General features: G+C 41.4%; 1 protein-coding gene and 1 long non-coding RNA gene across 3 annotated transcripts in view; both read left to right on the top strand.

Annotated features, from left to right (window-relative positions):
• Positions 1 to 187: 187 nt before the first annotated feature.
• LOC122482007 lies at positions 188 to 16587 on the top strand. The gene is made up of 3 exons (XR_006296977.1): positions 188 to 370; positions 6507 to 6628; positions 16387 to 16587. It is a non-coding gene; the product is annotated as an uncharacterized LOC122482007 (long non-coding RNA).
• Positions 16588 to 17235: 648 nt separating this feature from the next.
• RCBTB1 (RCC1 and BTB domain containing protein 1) overlaps positions 17236 to 22782 on the top strand; it is a 54959-nt gene continuing 49412 nt past the window's right edge. Inside the window, exon 1 of one of the 2 annotated variants that reach the window (XM_043578580.1) lies at positions 17236 to 17378. The gene's annotated coding sequence lies outside the window, so the exon portion shown is untranslated. The remainder of the gene's footprint in view (positions 17379 to 22782) is intronic. The other variant, XM_043578571.1, reaches the window with a different exon arrangement.

The following is a 22782-nucleotide window of genomic DNA, read 5'->3' on the forward strand; positions in this document are numbered from 1 at the left end:
CTTAAGAATTAGTTGTTCTCCATGACATCATATGCACATCTTCTTTGAGATTCCCTTGACCTCTGGGATCCTCTTCTTTTTTTTTTTTTTTTAAGTTTCTTTATTTATTTTGACAGAGAGAGGGAGTGAGAGAGCCAGCATGTGCACGTGCAAGGGGATGGGCAGAGAGGGAGGGAGAGAGAGTATCCCAGCCTGATGCAGGGCTCCAACTCACAATGAGATCATGACCTGAGCTGATGTCAGATGCTTAACCAACGGAGCCACCCAGGAGCCCCAGATCCTCCTTTTATATCCCAGATTTTCCCCTTTCTTGGTTCACTTGGTTGTCTTGGTGGAGCACACATTTAGTAGCCTCTTGGATCCATGGGAGGTAAGTTTTTACACCTTGAATCTCTGAAAATGTCTTTTTTTTTAATGTTTATTTTTGAGAGAGAGAGAGAGAGACACTGACCATGAGCAGGGAGGGGCAGAGAGAGAGGAAGACACAGAATCCGAAGCAGTCTCCAGGCTCCGAGCTGTCAGCACAGAGGCTGATGCAGGGCTAAAACACAAGAGCTGTGACATCATGACCTGAGCCAAAGTTGGACACTTAACCGACTGACCTACCCAGGGGCCCCTGAAAATGTCATTTTTTAACTCTAACAATTTATTAATAGTTTATCTGATATGGGATTCTAGGATGGAAATCATTTCCTTTTAGAACTTTGAAGGCATTGCTTCTGTGTGCTGTGGCTTCCTTTGCTGCTGTTGAGAATCTAAAACCAGACTGACTCTTGATCCTTCATTTGTGACTTTTTTCTCTTTGGCAGATTATAAAATCTTAACTTGGTTCCAGGAATTCTGAAATTTCGTAATCATGTATCTTGGACTGAGTCTATTTTCGTTCATTATATTGGAAACTTAGTGGACCCTTTCCTCTGCCTCTTCCTGCTAGAAGTAAATTACTTTCAATTTTGGGATATCTTGAATTTTCTCCTCCATTTTTTATGTTCCTTCTTTTTGGAATTCCTATTATTTGGTTGCTGAACTTTGAGTTATTCTCTAATTAAAAAAAAAATCTTTTTCTGGGGCACCTGACTGGCTCAGTCAGGGGAGCATGCGACTCCTGATCTTGGGGTTGTAAGTTTGAGCCCCACATTGGGTGTACAGATTACTTAAAAAAATAAAATCTTTGAGGTACCTGGGTGGCTCAGTCAGTTAAGTGCCTGACTCTTGATTTCAGCTCAGGTCAGAATCTCACAGTTTGTGAGTTTGCGCCCCACTACGGGCTCTGCTCTTGACGGGGAGGAGCCTACTTGGAATTCTCTCTCTCCCTCTCTCTCACTGCCCCTCCCCAGCTCTCTCTCTCTCTCTCAAAATAAATAAATAAACATTTAAAAAGTTAAAAAAATAAAATCTTTAAAAATATATATTTTTTCTTTCCCTTCTTACACCTTTCCCATGTTTACTCCCTTTTCTGGGAGATTTCTTCAACAGTATCTTTCAACCCTTCCATTATATTTTCATTTCATCGGTTATATCTCTTCCCCCCCCCCCCCCCCCGCCCCAAGGGCTCTTTTTTTGTTCTCTGAATTTTTAAAAGCAGGATGCTTAGTTTAAAGTATCTCTCTGAGGTTCCATGGAACCACATAGAATAATGATAGAAGACCCTGAAGTGGAGGATGTATGGTAACAACCAGAAGGTTCTTGTTCCATTTTCTGAGTTAGTCAAATCTGCCTTCTTCAAGGTAATAGGCAGTCTGTTTCCCAGCGTGGAGCTCGCCAGCCTGCCTGCTTCTACCTGGCTCCTGTTTGCCACCTTGGGATAGAATGCTATTTCGTCAGTGTGTGCAGTGATTCCACTGGGGACAGATGAAGGAGCATAGAACATTCACCAACATAGATCATGTGGTGGGCTACAAGTCTCAATAATTATAAAAGAATTGAAATCACACTGAATATATTCCTCTGTGTGACCACAGTGGAATTCAAGTAGCAATAAATACTGGAAAGATATCTGGAAAACCCCCAAATTTGGGAGGAAATTAACCTGCTTCTAAATAGTCCAAAAGTCAAAGGAGAAATTGCAACGGAAATTATAAAATATTTTGAGCTGAATAAAAAGGAAAATATGACATGTAAAAATTTGTGAGTTACAGCAAAAGCACCGGGAAATTTAGACACTTAAACGCTTATATAATAAAAGAAGAAAGATGTAAAATCAATTACCTAAGTGACAGAAAAAAAAGAAAAGCAAACTAAATACAAAATAAGCAGAAGAAATAAAGTAATCAAAATGAGAATGAAAAGCAACTAAATAGAAAAAAATAGAGAAAATGAACACAGTCAAAAGTTGGTTCTTTGAAAAGATTAATAAGATCAATAAACTACTGATAAAGTTGATTAAGAAGAAAAGAAAATCATGAAGAATAAAAAAGGTACATCACTATCAATTTTAGATAAAAAAAAAAAAAACAAAAAACCTGAGAAGGAAGATATTATGGATAGTCTTATGCCAAGAGAACCAATAACAGATGAAGTGATTAAATACTATTTATTGAAAAAGCTATCTTTTGTTCTGGGCCAGCTTGAAATATCATCTTTATTGTACACTAATTTATATATTGACACGCAGCTGTGGGTTTGGATGCTTTTACCATCTATATCACATTCTGCTACTATATTTGCTCTAAAAGCAAGTATTACAGTCAACCAGTGGGAAGTTGTATCAGCTTTTCTGACCCACCCACAGAAGTCACAAGGGGCCATTTCTGCTGCATTTGATTGGTTACAAGCAAATGATAAGTCCACTTGGAATCCAGGAGAGGATACATAGACTCCATCTCTCAGTGGGAGGAGTACCAAAGACTTTGTGGCTATTAAAAAAAAAAAAAGTACATGCTGTCTTTAGTGATAATGCTTCTAATGTTTTTGTTAAGTGTAACAATATTATACAATATAACAATATAACAAATAATATTTCTACAGGTTTTGGACAAATATCCTTTCTAAATTTGAGGACCTTTCAGATTAGGTCATGGAGAAATAGAATCAGCAGTTGTCATTTGTTTTTCTCATAGACAAGTAGTATAATTCGTGGAGAATAAGTTTAGTGTTGTTTGTTTGTTTGTTTGTTTGTTTTTGAAGTATAACTGACACACAATGTTATATTAGTTTCGGGTACACAACAGTGATTTGACAATACTGTACATGACTCATTGTTCACTGTAATTAGTATAGTCCCCATCTGTCACCATACAACATTATTACAATAGTATTGATTGTATTCTCTATGCTGTACTTTTCGTCTCGATGACCTAATTTATTTTACAACTGGAAGTTTGTACCTCTTCATCCTCTTTATTTTACCCACCACTTCATCCATCTCCACTCTGGCAACTACCTACCAGTTTGTTCTCTGTATTTAAGAGTCTGTTTTTTGTTTGTTCATTTGGTTTTGTTTTTGTTTTTTAAGATTCTACATATGAGCGAAATCACATGGTATTTGTCTTTCTCTGTCTGACGTATTTCACTTAGCCAAATAATCTCTCGATCCGTCCAGGCTGTCTTAAACGGCAAGATCTCATTTTCTTTTATGGCTGAGTAATATTCATGGAGAATTGTATTTAAGGGTAAATTTATATTGCCAGGTTTGTGAAATCTGGCTACACAGATGAAATTTACTACACAATACAAACTACTATTTAGATTCTAAACTTTGGGCATTAAATCTTTGGAACATTTTACAACGTAAGTGGGACAGTATTCTTTATGAATTGTAATTTGACTGATAGTATTTGGCAATATCCAGCACATACCTCGAAGAGATTCAGAGAAAAAGAATGTTTTTTTTTTAATGTGAAAATTTTCTTATGTAAACTATACATTCATTTTTCACGCACAGGAGCATGAATAGGGAACATAGATAATGGTGGACTAAATAACACATTTAATTTCTCTGAAGCTTCAAATCCCACTGTAGAATCCTGCTGAGCTAGATTAAATTAGACCACATAGTGAGCTCTTTGAGCAAAGTTAAGTGGCCTCGTTCCTAAGCCCACATTTATCACTTCAGTTATAAGGAAGCGCTGATCCGGAGCATTTAGACCAAAGAGGAAAATGGACAAGAACCAGAATATATATATGCCCCAATGTCTAAGCTGATTTAGACCATTTGCGGGAGAACTTTCTAGAATAGGGAGTGGTACAGCCTCCCCTGGGTCAATTTTACCTAGCTGCACAGGTAGTGATAAGGGGATTAATGGCTACTCTAGAGGGAAGGCAGAGAACCCCTTCAAAGAATGGGTATTTACACAATCTAGGATTATTTGTACACTTTTGTCCTCTAAAAAGTACAGCCCAAATGGTGTTCTTGAGCTTGGTATAGACCCATGCTTGGGAAAGATGTGGAGGCTGGGGGAAGTGAGGAGGTGAGGAGAAACCTGGAGTGTAAAGGAGCTTGGATTTCCATTGGCACCCCTTTTTTCCCCAGAGAGATACTGGCACAGCCACAGGATTAAGTTAACGTTCCCATCTCAATTAACCCATTAGGTGGGAATAATACATTTACACACCAATGTGTGAGCTTATCCTCACGAACCTTCCATCCAAAAAAGGTGGGGGGTGGGGGAAAGAAAGAGACAAGGATACTAAGGGTTTTCTAATGTACTCTCAAACGTTAAAAAAAACTTTTCTTCCTTTTTTTTAAATTTTTTTTTCAACGTTTTTTATTTATTTTTGGGACAGAGAGAGACAGAGCATGAACGGGGGAGGGGCAGAGAGAGAGGGAGACACAGAATCGGAAACAGGCTCCAGGCTCTGAGCTGTCAGCACAGAGCCTGATGTGGGCCCGAACTCACAAACTGTGAGATCATGACCTGAGCCAAAGTTGGCCGCTTAACCAACTGAGCCACTCAGGCGCCCCTGGACCTATTGCCTTTTAAACAATTTTAGAGGTTATTCCTGTTTTGCCAAATGCAGGGAGAGGGCTGGGAAATATCTGCCTGGCATGTTAAGCTTACGTATCATTAAAACTCTAGGAAATGTTGAACCTTATATGAATTCTGACTCTCCTTCATATGGCTGTTATATTCATATTTGAACAGGCATTATATATGGCGTTTGCATGATTGGGAAATCTGCCTTCTAATATGCCTGAGATGGCTGGCTCACTGATTAACTTCTGAGTGCACTGAGCTAAACCCCACTAATTGCTGAGTTTGTTTCCTCGTTTGTGAAGCACTGAAGTGACCCTATTGTGAATGTGGCTAGGCCACATTTTAAAAGTTGGCCCTCCCTGTAGCAGGTTTGGAAATACTGCAATAATTTTAGAACTGGATGAAGAAATGTATCTTGAAATAAAAAATCCTATATAATTTGAGGTAGGTATGAATTTCCTTTCAGGCAGGATCAAATCTAGGTTGGTGAGTAAATAAACTAGAAGCAAACAAAGTGAAAGGGAAGACATTTAACAGACTCCACGTTTGGGCCCATGCCACACGGTGGCAGTCTTACTCTGTGTTGTGCTCCCTCTTCAGGGCCAAAAACATCAAAGGTGGAGAGAGGAGGGAGTGGAGACAAACTTCTGGGAAACAAATCTTAACGCTTGAATTTAACTACCTTAAACCACGTACTTCAGGAAGTTAATTTTAGAAAGGATGACATATGTTATTAGTTTGTCAAGATTATATGTTCATATTAAAATGTTTTAGGGGCACGTGGATGGCTCAGTCGGTTGAATGTCCAGCTTTGGCTCATTCGGCTCAGGTCATGATCTCACACCCCGCGTCAGGCTCTGTGCTGACAGCTCGGAGCCTGGAGCCTGCTTCGGATTCTGTGTCTCCCTCTCTCTCTGCCCCTCCCCTGCTCATGCTCTGTCTCTGTCTCAAAAATAAATACAACATTTTTTTTAATTAAAAAAAAAATGTTCTTTACAGTGGATGTACCTGAGCAGCAATGATCTGACCTCCCATAGGACATTTTCCCTCTAGATCTCAATTTTGTCATCACTACAATGATGGCTTAGGATTACTTAAAGTTCTAAAATTGTCATACCTCTCTTATAACTAGAAGAAAGATATTCTTTTTCAGTAACAAGCATTTCAGTCATATTGCAGTGAAGTTGATAAGGAATATGGTTTTTTATTTAGATTGCCTAGGTTTGAGTTTGATTCTGCCATTTTTTAACTGTGAGGTATTAGGTAAGCTACTTAACCTATAAAAAGTTTCAGTTTCCTCATCTGTAAAGTGTTACAAATTACAGTACATATCTCATGGGGTTGTTAGGATTAAATGGAAAAAGAATGTATGTGTGGCAGAGACTGGAACACTGTTCACCAAACCATTTCTTTTTCTTCCAGAGCAAACAGCTAAACCACATTTCCCCTCTTCACTTGTTATCTGTGGCCATTTGACTGAATTTTAGCCAATGAATGAAATGTGAGAAGAAGATATTCATAAACCTATTTGTAGGCTCAGCTCACAAAAATCTCCCATTGTGATCTTCCTTATTCTTTCCCCTTCTGCAGGTTTCTCATGGAAGCCATGTGTTAAAGATAGTGGGACCACAAAACAGAAGGAAACTTGGTCCCTGAATCATGTCTTGGAGGACAGCTTTGTGCCTGTTAAGAACTGTCCTTCTGGATTTTCTGTGAGTGAGAAATAAACCTCTATTTTGTTAAGCCACTGAGATTCTGGGGCTTATCTGTTATGGCAGCTAGCATTAACTAAAACAGCATGTAGGGCACTTAACACGATACGTACTTAATAAATGTTAGGTGTTATCAATATCATGACTCTAAATAAAAACCAAAAGCCTAAAATTCTGAGCTTCAAACACAGCACTGATATGGAGATTCCTTCTGCAGTATACAAAATCTGGCTTAAAAAACAAACCAAACAAACAAACAAACAAACTAGAGAAGGTCTAGGAAACAAAGTTGTGTATAGAGATAGTAAAAATCTAAGCTATTCATGTATGTAATATGCAGAAAGTCATTACCAATATTTTGTATTTATATTTGCTACTTTTTTTGAAAAACTTAACAGAATATAAAGGAAAGAAACCAAATTAAAAGTTCAAGTTAGTACCATCATTGAAATAATATTTAAAATTTTTCTTCCTTGTGATAACATTAGTGTTGTGATTCAATGATTTCTCTCAGTACTTCACGTTATGCTCACCCTTTTTCTCTTAAAAATGTCTTCTTTCTTGACTCCAACACTTTTTGATATTTTAGTGCTTTTATTTATTTTTTTAAGATTTTATTTTTTTATTATTTTTTTAAATCTTTATTTACTTTTGAGAGAGAGAGAGAGACAGAGTGCAAACGGGGGAGGAACAGAGAGAGAGGCAGACACAGAATCTGAAGCAGGCTCCAGGCTCTGAGCTGTCAGCACAGAGCCCTACGTGGGGCTCAAACTCATGAACCGTGAGATCATGACTTGAGCAAAAGTCAGACGCTTAACCGACTGAGCCACCCAGGTGCCCCTAAGATTTTATTTTTAAGTCATCTCTACACTCAACCTGGGGCTCAAACTCACAACCCTGAGATCGAGTCACATGCTATACCAACTGGGTCAGACAGGCATTCCTTTAGTGCTTTTATTAATACCTCTTCTCAGTTTTCTCTAATGAGATTCTTTTTTTTCTTTTTAATGTTTATTTATTTTTGACAGAGAGAGAGAGACATAGAATGAGTGGGGGAGGGGCAGAGAGAGAGGGAAACACAGAATCTGAAGCAGCCTCCAGGCCCTGAGCTGTCAGCACAGAGCCCGACGCGGGGCTCGAACTCACGGACTGTGAGATCATGACCTGAGCTGAAGTCGGACGTTTAACCAACTGAGCCACCCAGGCGCCCCTGAGATTCTACCTCTCTTAAAGCCAAGATCAAATTTCATGTATTCAGTCAAAGCCTTCCAGGATATCCTGGTTGGAAGGGATCCTATCTGCACTGAATTGTAACATTTACACAATCCAAGGCTCTTCCCATTTGCTGTCTTCTGTGCTAGAGTTTATTTTCAGTTGGGTTTGTATACCTTGTTTCTCCCTAATCAGATTGCAAGCTATTTGATGACAAGGACTGTGTTTTTTTGATTTTACATTGCCCTCAGAAAATAGTAGAGTCTGTGCAAACAGTTATTGATATTAACTCATTGGTTTGAAAGCCCCAAGTTTATGAGATTTCCCCTAATATTCTAACATCTCTCTTTCATGGAGTTACATAAGAATAAAGAACAACAGCTCTCATACAGTTTTCTTCATAGATAAATAAAAATAGAGGCAGAGGTGGTATTTTATGGTCAGTGGTTTGGGTTAGTAGAAATTTACAAAGAATAAATTAGTGCCTCATTTTCTATATTGAAATGAGGACAATTTTATATGTATTACCAGTTAAGCTTATTTTGCTTTTTTCTGTCCTTCCTCCTAACTATTCACTTAAAAACTTTTTTAATATTTATTTTTGAGAGAGAGAGAGAGAGAGAGAGAGAGAGTGAGCAGGGGCGGGGGGCAGAGAGAGAGGGAGACACAGAATCTGAAACAGGCTCCAGGTTCTGAGCTGTCAGCACACAACCCGAAGTGGGGCTCAAACTCACGGACCGCGAGATCATGACCTGAGCTGAAGTTGGCCGCTTAACCGACTGAGCCAACCAGGCGCCCCTAACTATTCACTTTTTAAATTTCTTTCTGTTTTGCATATTCGCTTAAGATGTTTACCTTAAAAATATTAAAAGTTCTAGCTTAAAAGTGTTTCACAGTGTATGTTCAACATCATAAGGACTGTAGAATGTTTTAACTCTGAATCTTGCCTCTCATTTTCAATTTGATCGCTAGTTTCATCCTGTTTTAACTTCTAAAAGTTGGCTATTTTCTATAGTCAGTGTTTCCTTGGAGTTACCAATGTTCTATTAATATCTTTGCTCATCATTGATTCTTTGAATGCTCCTTTAACTGGATGGAGAATTTTAGATTAACAGATATTTCCCTCCACCATTTTGAGGATATTGTTCCATTGTCCTCCAGCATCTACTGCTTGCGATAAGAAACCAGCTTTGTTTATATATCATTCTTTGTAGGTAGTGCGACTTTCAGGCTCATCCCAAACATTCATAGAAACTAGGGAAAGTTACGAATGAAGGCCCCATACAATATGTCTAAAACATTTTTAAGTTAAAAAACAAGCTAACAACTTGTTAAATGAAATATATTCTATCCTCCTATCTTGATAAACATACCTTTTTAAGGAACTGGATGACCAAGCCTTGAATTTAGGACTCTTAGAATCCTTCAGAGAGTACAGAGAGATCACAGTCTTGGTCCCGCCTCACAGCTCACCCTCCATGTTTTCCAGTCTTGGCTTCATCCCACACTGCAAGGGGCTTCACATGCTTACTTGTGGACACTCCAATTCCAAGCCCTACAGCCACTTCCCAAACACCCAATGGCCCTAAGTGTATGCAGTCTGTTTTGGGGGTTGGACATAGGGAAGAGGCCCATGAAGGTCCTGAAAGTGGGTTGGAGCTGTATGGGCAGGAAATGCTAGGGTCTTGTGCCCCTGGAACATGGTTTGGAGGGAAAGGGCAAACTTTGGGTTATGGTTTCTTGACATTGCAATAACCTCCTTCATGGTTTCCTCCCATCCAACCTGTTCTCTACACTGTATCAGAGAGATTTTTTTTTAATGTAAACCACAGCATTATATTATCTCCTAAAAAATCCTTTAAAGGCTTCCTATTGCATTTGAAATAAAATCCTTTAAAAGGCTGCAAAGCTCTAAGTGGCACTTCAATGTGCCAAGCTCTTTGGGAAGAGCTTTCATCCAAGATGTTTCTCTTTCTGAAACGCACTTTCCTACCCGCTCCTCGCATGGCTGACTTCAGTCTATTGTATAGCTCCTGGCTTAAATGCCACCTCCTCTCCAGGTACAGCTTCCCTGTTATTTGCTATCACTGTATCTTGTTTATTTCCTTCAGAGTACAAATAACAAATGTAGTCACCTATTTGTCTCTCCACACTGTCATCTACACAAGGGAGAGTGTCACATATGAGTCAATTCTGAGATGGAGATTAGCACATGGGAAGTTATTAGGGAGTACTCTACTCAACCCCTGTTGAGCAAAAGAAAGTAGGATGGGCCATCAATCAGGCAGTGGATGCTGGCTTCCCAGAAAGGGGCCTGACTTTGGGCAAAGCAATTCTCTTTAGCTGAAGCCCTTCCTTAAGAGGGCTGACAGCTTTGGTCTGGATTGGGCAGTATAGCACCCAAATGGTCCATGTCTTGTGCAGATCTGCTTTCCTTACATGAGTTCTGGAAGTAGCTTCTTCAGAGCTCTGGCAGGCTTGTTCCCTGGGGGAAACTTGTAAAAGGAGGGTTAGTAAGGGGAACCACACACTCTGCTGTCGCAGCTGGTATTAGGCTGCAACCAATACTCACCCTTTCTCTCTTCTGTGGTTCATACTGGATGCTCTTCACTCTTGATTAGCACCTCTGAAGGCCTAGGTGACTCACCTAGTGGAGTGACAGATTCTTAAAACTGATGAGTTCCAGTTAACTGTTTATCATGTCCTCCTCAGGCTGCACCTGCTACATCTGTCCATTTGCCATCAAAATTGCACAAGTACTAAAAGATGTCCTAGTTGATTACCTGGATGCCAAACATACGCCTACCCGATTCCACTGTGTAATAGTAGTTCTACTGCCTCTTGATAATGAGAGTCAATTACCCCCATGAAGATCTTTTTCTTGCCTGCTGGTCCTTGCCATGAAGGGCTCAGAGTACTGGGTGGTGGTATAGTTTAAAATTCATTGAAGACTCTTGTTGTGTTCCCTGGTAGAAATGTTTTGCCTTTGGGAACTAAGACCTTTAAAACTGGTTATATTTGTGAGGATGAAAAGCACAAATTCCCCAAGTGGATCACTGGGATTGATGGTACACAGGAACACTCCTGCTTCCATACCTTTGACTCCACTCCCAGTTATTCTCCTATGAGGGATACAGCATCAAATAATGGTGATTGATTTAGAGCATGACTGCATCCTAGAAGGTAGCACTTTATCCTCACAGGGTATCATCTCCAAGCTGGTACTTCAGCCAAGATTTCTGCCATGTGATAGGTCCAATGGATTCCATGGTCATATGCCCACTGCTACATTTTCTTTGCTATGTAGTGTGTTCCCTGGTCAGATGCAATGATATATGGGATGCCATAATGGTGGATCAAATAGAGTATAATCCCTTGGATAGTCACGTTGGCTGAGACTCAACAGACAGGTAAGGCAAACCCATAGAATATGTGTCTATTCATGTTAAAATGAATGACTACCTCATCCAGGGTGGAAGGAGTCCAATAGGGTCGCCTTTTCTCCAAGTGGCTGTTTGCTATCTTCAAGAGATAGTGCAGTATTGAGTCTCAGCAATAGTTCCTATTACTGGCAGGTTGATCATTTGGCTACGGGATTAACCTTGGTGAGTGGCAGATCCTACTGGTGGGCCCAGTTACAGCCTTCCTCCTTATTACCATGTTTTCTCTATTCATGAATCTATTGTGCCAGTACTGGGGTGGCTAATAGAAAAGCTGGCTGGTGCCAACTGGTTAAGTCATTCTACTTGGGTGTTTAATGCCTCTTCAATGGTAGATGCTCTCAGAACCTGTGGAGGAAAGGGACGGAAGCAAGACTGGGCAGAAAGAGAAAACGGGCTTCAGTAAGTACATCACAACCAGGCCCCAGCCAACCCCGTGGGAAGTTCGGAAGCTGGGATGATTCTTTAGAATTTTCCCTTGTTGAGGTGAGAGAGTCTGGTCTTCACAACCCCTCATTGACCAGTCATTTGTTGCAGGCTGCTCCTAAAAGGGGCATGACCTTGGGTAAGGTAGCATTTTTTAGTTAAGAAAATGACAAAAGAGGTTCGTCAGTGCACAGCCTTCCAAGAAGCTGGGAGAGTAAGTCCTTCAGTCTTAAAGGAGACATAGACTGGCATAGCATAGACTCCACGAAAGAGACCATTACCATTACCTTTTTTTTTTTTTTTAAAGTATGCTCCACTCCCAGCATGCAGCTCAGTGCAAGGCTTGAACTCATGACCCTGAGGTCAAGACCTGAGTTGAGACAAAGAGTCAGATGCTTAACCGACTGAGCCATCCAGGCACCCCGAGACTATTATTATTTTTTTCACCAGTATATATTCAAGCTTAATATAGTGTTTAGCACACAGTGGAAATTCAAAAGATCTTTTTGAATAAATAAATTACTGAAATGTCCTGCTTTCTTAATTTGGAGTAAAAAGGTCACATCTCACCCCACCCTCCAACATTTTACTATGAGAATTTCAAAATTTAAAGGAGAGTGCAAAAGGGACATCTGTGTGGCTCAGTTGGTTGAGCATACAACTCTTGATTTTGACTCAGGTCATGATCTCAGGGTTGTGGGATCAAGCCCTGTGAGGGGCATCAGGCATGCATAGCATGGAACCTGCTTAAGATTCTCTCTCTCTCCCTCTGCACCTCCCCTGCCATGCTCTCCCCTCTTTCTCCCTAAAATAAAAATAAAGAAATAAAATAGAGTACAAAAAACATTTCCCAGATATAACATTTTGTCATATTTGCTCTCTTTTTTCATGGATAAGTACATGTATAGTATTGTTTTTGTTTGTTTGTTTTTGTTTTGTTTTGTTTTGTTTTTGCTAAACCTCATAACACTCTGTCCTTAAATACTCTGGTATGTATCTCCTAACAATAAGGACATTCTCAAAACTACTATGATCATATCTGAAAAAATAACATAAAAATTTTTTAAATCACTTAGTATCTAATATTGAGCCATATTAAATTTCTATGATTCTCCACCAAATATCTTCTATAGCTTTAAAAAAAAATTTCAACTATGATTCCACCCAAGGTTCATGCATTACATTTGAATGTCATTTTTCTTTACTATCTTTTAAACTGGGAACAGTCTCTCTCCCCTTTTCCCCCCAGAGACTTAACTTTTTGAAGAGACCAAGGCTAGGAGTGTTCTTGTCCCCCATTCTGGATTTGTCTCTTTCCTCATAGTGTCATTTTGTTTGTTCCAGGTAACATCACCTTCAATATTCTAAACCAATGAGAATATTCTTACTATCCTCCTCAGCACCCTGGTGTCATTCCAAGAAGTCACCGAGATACATTCTAACATCCAGAGGACCAATCCTGCTTCACAGTCAATCGCAGCCAAAATTCCAGCTCCCTAGAAGACAAAAGACCTCATAATTCCTACCAGAAGCTGGTGGCTTCCTAAACGAACCATGTTGCTCCTGGTGGTGTTGCCATTGCTAACAATAAAAGCGTATTTTATGCAGAAGGTGATCTTATGGAGGAGTGACATAGACACTCACGAGAGGTGCTGTGCTTGGAAGGGTCTCAGGCTGGTCTAGGGAGCAGAGTGGGTTTATCTCTTTATGCCATCTGTTCAGCGTAGCATCTGCCTGAATGCAGGGGAAGACATCAATCAGCAGAGTACTTTACTACTTTACTTTAGTCAGGACCAAGATACTTGTTTGCTTATTTATGTGTTCTTGGGGTGATGGAAAAAAGGAATTAGAACAAAAATTATTTTCCAGTTCTCCATTGCCACGTCTCTCAGTCTTCCCTCCTCCTTGTTTATGCCATGTTTATTTATCCCAGCCACAAGAACAGAAATTCTCTCCAAAGTAGGTGGCTCAATAATAATTGAGGTTGTAAAACTCATTGTGACTGATCATGTTTACCTGTTTGGTTATCTAATTAAACTCAAGGTGGACTCTCTCTTTAGGTAGATTCTATATTTTATTACATTTGTAAAATCCTAAGACACTTATGCAATCCTCAATTCTCAAAAATGATTATATTGTTTTTGCAGCTGTCAGAACAGATGGATGTCTGAGTATTACTATTACATAAACAGGTAAACAATCTTATAGAGTGATCTAAATGTTCCCGTTCTATGAGTTGGTGGTTCTCCGTGTTATTTCTCTCCATCTTGACCGGCTACAAGAAAAGAAAAGGTGGATGCAATCTGGGTGCTCCCATCTGTTTTTATTCTCTCAGAAGAACTAATATTCAAGTCTTTGAGGAAGTAACTGAAATCTCTTTTAATTTTGCTCGTCCAGTATCAAGAACGTTCCAGTGGCCTATGAAAAACAAATGTCTGCCTAAGGGACCTTTGGACCTTTTCTTGGCAAAGAAAATCATGTTAAGAGGTTGGACTCCATCAGGCGTTAGCTAGCCTAGCTGAAGGAAGTGGTACTGAATTGGCTGACCCATACCTGGCCAAATTGAAACTCACAGAAGAGCACAGTGGAGGAAAAGGGAGCAAACAAAAGACAGTGTTCTCCTAATTTTCCATTTCCTGAGAGATTACTTTTAAAATGAAATTCCGAAGCCCCCAAGAGTGATTAGAATTGTTCTCCTGTGGCCCACATTCTTGAAGATACTTTTTACCAGCATAGTCATCTGTTAGCATGAACATGGAGAGGAGTCCTCCCTCCACCCTGGAGGTAGAGCCCAGTTTCTTCCTTAAAGTAGTACTTGTAAATTGAGGGTTTTTGCCCAGTAGAAAAAGTTTAGGGTGCTCTAAAATAATCTTGTTTGGAACAAGTCATTTTGCTGTTTTTATTTTATTTATTTTTTATTTTTATTAATTTTTTTTCAATGTTTTTATTTATTTTTGGGACAGAGAGAGACAGAGCATGAACGGGGGAGGGGCAGAGAGAGAGGGAGACACAGAATCGGAAACAGGCTCCAGGCTCTGAGCCATCAGCCCAGAGCCTGATGCGGGGCTCGAACTCACGGACCCGAGATCGTGACCTGGCTGAAGTTGGACGCTTAACCGACTGCGCCACCCAGGCGCCCCATCATTTTGCTGTTTTTAGATAACAATTATAGAGAGCTTTTGAAACTGGAAAAAAAAAAGTTAAAAGATCATCTAGCACTAGTCCACAGGCCAATTTTAGGTGAAGACCCTATGATTTGTCTGAGGGAAGGTTACTCAATCCAATGAATAACACTAATATACCAACATATGTTTCAGTCTTGCAAGTACCTCACTGTTAACCTAATTAGGTTTCCTTTGTCCCAGAGGTAAAAAGAAGTCACCAAGTCCAACCATATAGGGTTATTTGGAAATGTTTTTCCAAATAAATAATGCTGTTTCATGCCTCCCTACCTTTGAAGGTACCACTCTGTCTTCTGAAAGGTCTTTCCCTTCCTTCCATCTGTTACTTGTTCTCCAAATTCACTTTCCCAGGAAGTTTTTTCCTAACCTTCCTTTGTGCTCACTTGATACCCTGTATCATAATACTTTTCACCCTGTGCTGGAATAGTGAAACAAACTACATATTCCTTGAGATCAGCAACCATGTCTCATCCAACCTTTTATCCTCCAAGATGTTCCAAGTGTGGCATCTGGCACATAGTAAGCAATGAGTGCTCAGGAAATATTTGAGGACTCAACCCAAAACCTCATTTTTTCCCCAGAAACCCTTTTCTCAAACACATGTTTTCCAGAAGCCCTTTTGATCAGATTGTAGCCTAAAGAAACTGACGTTTTCCCCCTTTAAACAGAGTAGGCTCAAAGAATTTTTAGTAAATTCAATGAACTGCTACAACCTTGGTTGAGCCACTTCACTCAGTGCATATTGAAGGCACTGTAGTAAGCCCAGATGTCTCATTTCAAAGACTTTACAATCTAGGGAAGAAGATAGCAATAGACAATTTACCTCTTATAGGAAATGTACAGTACATTTCTGGGCAGTCTGAGATTAGTTTATCAGAATCTGTAGTTGCCAGGAAATTAGGAAAGAAGTTACATCAGACACTGTCTGAATGAATTTCAGTTGCCGGAGCTGTTGAATCAGGGAGGAAGATGAAGAGAAGGAAGACCAGAGTGGGTGGTATTTGACCAGGATTTTAAAAGATAAGCTTAGGAGACTGATGTGTACCTTGGGGGTATGGTTAAAGATAACCAGAGCCCCACAGTACTTAAAGCAGTAAAAGCAGATTTTATTCAGGAACTATTATTGCAATAGGAGAAAAGAGACCTCAGTCTAGAACTAGGCTTACTTGCACTGTTGCAATAGTCTCTGAATACAATCTAGTTTTAATGCTTTAAGTACTGTCTGACTCTGGTTTTCTGTAAGTGGGGAGAGGGTAGTGATTCAGGGCATTTCAGATAGAGGCAAAAGAATGAACGAATGGAAAGGCGAGAAAAACAACTTAGGGAAAAAGTTAGTAATCCAAAGAAAGCTGAGTAGTCAAGGAAAACAGGAAATCTCTGTAGCCAGAGCCTAGAGTACTGTTGAGTAAGTGCTGGAAGATGTGGAAAAGCAGCCTTCTAGTAGATTAACGGAGTTGTTTGGTGATACTTAGAAAATGTTTTTCTGTTTATTCAACAGAGCTCAAGTGGGAAAGCTTAAGTTTCAACAAGATTGCTTAGAAAGTTATGCCAAGACGTTTGGACTTTATTCTGTGGAGCGAACTGGAGTTTTCAAAGAGCCGTGCAATACCTAACCAAGAAGATTGTGGTCTCCATAGATGACAGGCTAGGGCAGCATGAAGCTCTCCCGGCCTCAGTTTACTCATTTATAGTAAGAAAAGGGTTGTGTCATTTGCTGTTTTAGGTCCTTTCCAATCCTGACAGCCTGCTTCCGAGGTATCTGTGCCTTCCTTTCATCATCTGGGCCCCGTGCCTCACTTTTCCTTCTGATCGTGGTCCAGCTGCCACCTTCCCTCCCCACCCTCAGGTCCTGCGCAGGTGTCCTTTGACCGGTCGGTCAGGGCGCGGGGGCGGGGAGGTCATCCCTGAAATATAAGGAGTATCTCCTCCGACTACCTTTGTCCCGGGTAGCACCATCAGGGCAGTGTCTAGAGGAAGTAGGGCGCGCTACGGGGCAGGGAAAGGAGTTTCGCGTCGCTTTTCCGTCCTAGGTCCCTCGGGGTGGCTGGCCGGCCGCCCCCACGGCCAAGCCCTCGGGCTCCCTGAGACAAAAGCCTGTGAGTCTCTGCAGCCACCAAGCGCCACCACGACTCTCCGCAAAGCTTCGGGGCAGGACTAGGACAGCCAATCGGCTTCCAGCGAAGCCCCGGGCCGCCTGGCCTAGAGCCCCAAAATACTGACTCGCAGCCACCGCGGGGCGGGCGGATAAACCCCGAGTCCGCCCAGCGCGCGTGGCGTCGGCGTCACGTGAGGCGGCCCGGCCACGTGACCCGGCGGCCCGGCCCCTGGCGCCCTCTTACCCCACCCCCCTCACTCCGCTCCACCCCTTCGCCGGCCGTCCGCACCGCTGTTCTCTGGCGACTCTCCGGGCCGCCGAGCTTCCGAGATCCCCGCGGCGCTCCCCGCGGCAGGGCCCGGCCGGACGGCGCGAAGCAGCAGCTGGCTGCCCAGGTAGCCGGTGGGGCGCGGGGGGCGCTTCCGCCCCTGCCCTTCTCCTTGCTCTCCCTTCCCCCCGGGCCGGGCTGGTGTGCCCCGTTCTCCCACCTCCTCCCTCCCTCCGGCTGCGGGCCTGGGCTTCCCGGCCCCCGGTCCGCGGGGCGCTGCGACCCGGCGGGTGGCGGGGCCACCGGCGCGGCACCGTTAGCAGCTCTGCTGGCGTTTTCTCCGAGGAGGAGGGAGAGGGTGCAGGGAGGCTAGGGAAAGTTTTCCCTGCTCCCTCTCTTTTTTGAGCTGCTAGGACGCGGCTTTGCTCACAGCTGCAGCCTGTTACCGCTCTGGGCGCTGTTTTGCTGAGAAGAGACCTCCCCTCCGACTCTCCTCCCCATCCTCTTTCGGCCTTTCCCAAGATCTTAGCATCTTCTCCTTCATCTCCGGGGAGGGTGGTGGTATCACAGACCATATTCTCCACCGTCTCCCTTTCCCCCACAACACGGCCTCCACAACGGGGCATTCGCTTAGGGACCTTTATCCAGGAGTGCGGCGAAATAAGTGAAATATTTCTCTTGTCCTGCCTCGGGTACACTAACCGCTCTATTTTATGTGAGATGACCATCTAGGCACGCTCTGTTCCGCTCCCGTAAGTGGCTTTTTGTGTATGTTTGTTTGCATGCGAGACCTTCCGAAGCCCTCTTTGCAGCTGGGAATTGCAGTTTTTAAAGCAATATTGTAATGTTGCTTTAAAAAAAAAAAAACAGGTTCAGAGTCTTATTTGACTTTGGCCTATTTATTTTGGGGGGAGGAGGATTATAGTTCTTGGAGGCAAAAATTGTGAGTTTCTAATCCTGTTGTGCATTGTGGGATAGTAACATCAAAACACCAAGGTATATATCATGCAAAAAAGAGTGGAAAAATGAGCTAACCCTGAGGGAGGTTTATAGTGTGTTTTAAACTTTAGAAATATCTATTTGAAGTGACCACTGGGTGAATTTCTCTGCTTCGAAGTGCTTTCAAGGTTGAGTAGGTAACTGTATATTTTCATTCTATTAATCCGTGGCATGGATATCTTTTATTCCATTGTGTGAATACCGTCTATTAAGTACTTCTAGACAGGTCCCATTTCTTGTTCACTCTAGAAGAAGGGTATTAATCATTAACGAGATTTCTTCCACAGTGATTTTTATGTGTGTGACCCAAATGATAAAGTTCTGGGAACTTCAGAAAGCAAATGGCTTTAAAAAGCTATCAAGTTTGCAGCTTAAAAAAAAAATCTTAAAAAATTTTAAAGTAAAGAGTGCTTATATGTTGCAGCAAGAGCTTGGCTTCATCTTAGTAATCAGCAGCTCAGGGGCACCTGGTTGGCTTGGTCCATTAGGCTTCCGACTTCAGCTCAGGTCATGATCTCATGATTTGTGGGTTCGAGCCTGGTGTCGGGCTCTGTGCTGACAGCTCAGAGCCTAGAGCCTGTTTCCGGTTCTGTGTTTTCCTCTCTCTCTGCCCTTCCTCAGTGCTCTCTCTGTCACTCTCTCTGTCTCTCAAAAATGAATAAATGTTAAAAAAAATTTAATCAGCTCAAGCTGGGAAGTCTGAGACCATGTCCTCCTTTATCTGAAAGTCAGAGTGGGGAAGATGAAACTGAAGGGAAGTCAAAGACCATCATCATCATCATCATCATCATCATTATTATTATTCTGTTTTTCTATGTACTGCATTAAATAGTAAGTCAAACATGGCAAACAAGGTTTGGGCCCTAATGGAGTCTAGAGTCCAGGCAGGTCCTTACTACACATTTTAAAAATATTCTGTGGTTTAAAAAAAACAAAACTAAAAATGTTAGATATTGTATACATGTTGAGCAGTGAACAGGAGGCGTATGATGAATGTTGTTTGACTTCAACCAGAATAGATGTCACAGAAGAGGTCAGTTAATCAAGTCGGTTATCTAAATCAATTATGTGTTTGACCCACAACATTTTAAAATTAAAAAAAATGTTTTTAAATATTTCTAAGTATATTAAGTCACAATATAGACTTTTTAGATTTTGAAAGGAAACAAAGAAAATTTAGAAACTAAAGCAAAAAGAAGAATGTACATCACCTGTAATTATACCATCTAAAGATAACAGTTAATATTTTTGGGCATATATCCTTTTTACTGTATGAGTTTACTGGGTTGCTGTGTTCAGATAGTGAGATTTCAGGTTGTAAGGGATACTATGATATCCAAATCTACTTCATACCTGAGTCTAGGAGAGCCAGTAGCAAAAGTTTCAGTATTAAAGAACTTAGTCAAATCTATTTGATTTTGAGTTTAGATAGATTTTGATAGCAAGAGTTCAAATAGCTAGGGATACCTTTATTTTTTTTAGTATTAGATTTTACTAAATGAGATCATACTCATGCATACCTAATAAATTGTAAGGCGTGAAAGGGCTTCAGGAGATAATGAATTTCATTTGGGAAAGACTGTACTCCGAGCATTCCTGAAAGATGGTGTCTATCCTCCTCACAACCCCAGAAACGAAGATTCCATGGCTTTCCTGAGACTAGCATTCTATGGGGGCAAAAGTGTATGTTTGCAGAGATGTTCTTTTCAATACTTATGAAAGTGTTTTAGTTTTGGAGATAGTCTGACCCCCTTCTAGTGCTTCAGTCGTGAACTCAAATAGCGTAGTGGAAACATCTAGTAATATTGTTTACAGCTGTGGTGGTGAAGTGTTTCCAGCCATTATTGCCAGCAGTTCCTCCCATCCCTAGGCTTGACTGCTGCACCTCCCATTAAGAGATGGAGTCTGTGTCTGCTCCATTTGAATCTAGGAGAGACCACCTGCAGTGGCTCAGCTGTGTGAGTGAGGCCTGTGTCAGCCTTAGTTAAGTTCCCAGTGCCCATGACCTCATGAGCAACCTCAGCCGAGTTACTCAAAACACAGAATTGAGAGAAATAACAAATTGCTCTTGCTTTAAGCCACTGAGTTTGGGATGGTATGTTACTCAGCAAAAGATGATTGAAGCAGCAGCATAGCACCCTTAGTGTAAAACTAGTTCACTTATAAGTCAGTCCCAGGATGTGATCCCTGAGCGAAAATTGTGGTCAGCATATGGAGTAGCGTGCCTTAGTGATAAATCTCTAAATTATTAAGTCTTTACTTCATGTTTACATAAGGATATACTTATCAAATTAGCTTAACCGAATACTGTGGCTATATCTTGTGCTCTACAAGCTAACTGGGTAAGTCATAAATCATTTTGTGTAATTGGTTATTATCATTTTTTTAATGTTTATTTTTTATTTTTGAGAGAGGGCGTGCTAGCGGGGGAGGGCTGGATAGAGAGGGGGTACAGAGGATCTGAAGCGGGCTCTGTGCTGACAGCAGTGAGCCCGATGCGGGGCTTCAACTCCTGAACCCTGAAATGATGACCTGAGCCGAAGTCAGACACTCAGTCAGCTGAGCCATCCAGGCGCCCCTGGTTATTATCATTCTTAAGTTAACATGTTTTAAAGGAATTATCCATTATTGAGATGATGGGTGTGTGGTGTTTTCTTACAGTTTGTCATTTGATGAATTTAGTACCATGATTGTAGTTGTAAGTACAGTACACATGTAAGATCTGCAGTGAACTCATGTATGAGAGGTGCTTTGTTCTCAAGGAGGGTGAATCTTAGGCAAACTGTTGTTTCAAATGTGGATATTCCTGGACTTTCAACAGATAATGTATTGTTCAGGAGCACTTCTCTCATTGTGTTTAAATGAGCAACTGCCCATTCCAATTCTGGTTAGATCAGTTTAAGAAAAAAACCCACTTCACTGGAGAAGAAAAACTTGGAGGAGATCAGAGGGGTACTTGTACAGACTTCTGGTTTCCAGCTTCCCCTGGGCTCTTATCCCCTTTATTGGTTTCTCTGTCAGTACTCTTCCTGCTTTAGACGTTAGACCATTTCCATTTTTTTCCCTCCACTCCACGTTCTATTGCTACCGTTCCTCTTACTCTCAACAGAAAGCCTTCTCTCTTTCTTCACAGGGAGAAATAGATGACTTCAGAAGAGAATGACCCAAAATGCAAATCAAACCCACAATGAGATATTACCTCACATGCGCTAGGATGGCTATACTAAGAAAGACCATAATAAGTGTTGGCAAGGATATGGGGCAGTTGGAACCCTCATGAGTTGCTGGTAGAAATGAAAAATGCAGAGAGAGGGGGAGAGAAAGGGAAGAGAAAGAAATTGTTTCCAACTTCTGGTGCCTCAACCATGAAATTCACTTCCATCTATATCCATCCTTCTTCTCTTTTGTTTTCACAGAAGAAGCTCCCCCTTTCTATAGCTTCTCTTGCACCTCTGCTTCAGATTCCACTTCCTGTTACTTATTTAGTGCTTATGTCCTGCCCTTATCTTTCTCTCTTACTGGGTCCTTCCCGTGAACATTTAAGCATTTTAAGTTTCTTGGGGCACCTGGCTGGCTCCGTTGGGAGAGCATGTGACTCTTGATATCAGGGTTGTGAGTTTGAGCCCAACATTTGGTATAGAGATTACTTAAAATCTTAAAAACAAATTAATAAGTAAACCTTTTTAAGGCTCTAATATGTTTAAAATAAAAAGGTGACCCAAAATACATCCTTCAGTTTCAGCCAATTTTACGTTTACTCCTAGCAAATTTTCTTTTCCTTCACAGTCAGACTTCATGAGCAAGTTGTTTATAGTCATTGTTTTCACTTCTTCACCTTTCACATGCTCCTCAGCCTGCTGCAATCTGGTCTTGTCCACCCACAGCTTCACCGAAATTCATCTCGTGAAGGTCATCAATAATTCTTGCTAAATCCAGTGGGCATTTCTTAGTCCTTGTTTTGGTCTCAACAGCATTAGACCTTGACCTGCCTCCTTTGTGTGATGCTCATGTCCCTAGGCTTCCATGACGCTATTCTCCTGGTTTGCTTCCTACTCTGCCTGTTCCTTCACAGTCTCTTCCGCAGGGGTGTTCCTTGTCTCTCTGCTGTTCGACTTTCTTACAGTTCTGCCCGACATCCTCTTCTCTTCTTACTCCGCGCACTTTTCCCTGGGCGATCTCATGCCAGATTTCCACATCTTCAATCCAGATCTCTTTCTTGATCTTCAGATTTACAAATCTATCTATTGGACATATCCACTTTGATATCGCACAGGTGGCTAAACTTAAAATGTCCAGGGTGGAATTCGTCATCGACCCTGAAATTTGCTGTGTTCTGGGTCCTAGTGAGTGACACTGCCGTTCACTCAGTTACTTAAGCTGAGCAGCTGGGTATAATCCTTCGCTCTCCTTTTCCCTTATCCAGCTCCTCTTCTTCCATTCAGTCAGTTGCAGAATCCTCTTGAGTTTGTCTCCTGTCCAGGTTTCTCCATTTCCACTTCCTTGGTACAGGCTTCTTTTCTTTCTTTCCTGGC

Source organism: Prionailurus bengalensis, chromosome A1, assembly GCF_016509475.1.
Source record: "Prionailurus bengalensis isolate Pbe53 chromosome A1, Fcat_Pben_1.1_paternal_pri, whole genome shotgun sequence".
Classification (NCBI taxonomy): domain Eukaryota; kingdom Metazoa; phylum Chordata; class Mammalia; order Carnivora; family Felidae; genus Prionailurus; species Prionailurus bengalensis.